The sequence below is a fragment of the Triticum aestivum genome, chromosome 4A (genome assembly GCF_018294505.1).
Source record: "Triticum aestivum cultivar Chinese Spring chromosome 4A, IWGSC CS RefSeq v2.1, whole genome shotgun sequence".
NCBI classification, from domain to species: Eukaryota; Viridiplantae; Streptophyta; class Magnoliopsida; order Poales; family Poaceae; genus Triticum; species Triticum aestivum.
The window spans coordinates 322,381,651-322,382,619 of NC_057803.1; positions in this window are offsets into that span (position 1 = coordinate 322,381,651).

The window sequence follows — 969 nt, forward strand, 5'->3', positions numbered from 1 at the left end:
ATATGATTTTCTAAAGATTTTATTAATTTTTGAAATTATTTTTAATTCAAAAATAATTGCTAAATTGCTAGGCGCAGCCAGCACAGTGTACACAAAAGTGTACCTAGTGACTGACAGGTAGGCCAGAGGGACCCAGTTGACCAGTCAACGTTTGACTGGTCAACAGGGGTGGGACCCCCTGTCATTGACTGTTTTAGTTAATTAGGGTTTAGGTTAATTAGTTTAAATAGTCAGGCTTAATTAGTTGTTTTAGTTTAATTAATCAAAATTAAATACTTTAATTAATTCTTTAATTAATTAATTAAGTTTAATTAAGTCAATTAATTACTTAATTATTTAATTAAGTCAATTAATTACTTAATTATTTAATTATTAATTTTATTTATTTATTTTTTAAATCCCTTTTTTTGTTAAAACGTTCTGGGGCTGGGGCCCGTTTGTCAGTGGGACAAAGGCCTATCGGGGCGGGTACGATTGCTGGGGCGTTACAGGCGCACGACCCGTATGAGGCCCAAGCGGGCGACGGCGCGTCGCCGGAGGTGGCTGCAGCCACTGTGGAGCGAGGCAGCAATGGTGCAGTGGGTCCGAGCGGGACGAAGGACGACGAGGGCGCACCCTGGGCGTAGGTGGAGCAGCAGCAGCGGCCGGACGGGCGACAACAAACGCAGCGCGGAGGGGCAGTGCGGGCGCGCGTGGGTGCAGCGAGCGGGTGGCTGGCGGCATCGAGGGGGGCTACAGCACGGGCGCGGAGGGGAGAGCAGCACAGCGGGCGCAGCGGCTCACTAAGGAGTAGGGGTGCGGCCATGCGCCGGGCGCGGGCGTCGGGCACATGCAGACGAACCCGCAGCCAGAGTGCGAGGCGAGGCCACCGGGCGCTGCGGGCGGGCAGAGCCCGGGGGGCGCGGCCGGAGGCAGGTGCTGAGGGCGGCGGCCGGGGAAAGGCGGCACGGCAGAGGCGAAAGCGGGAGG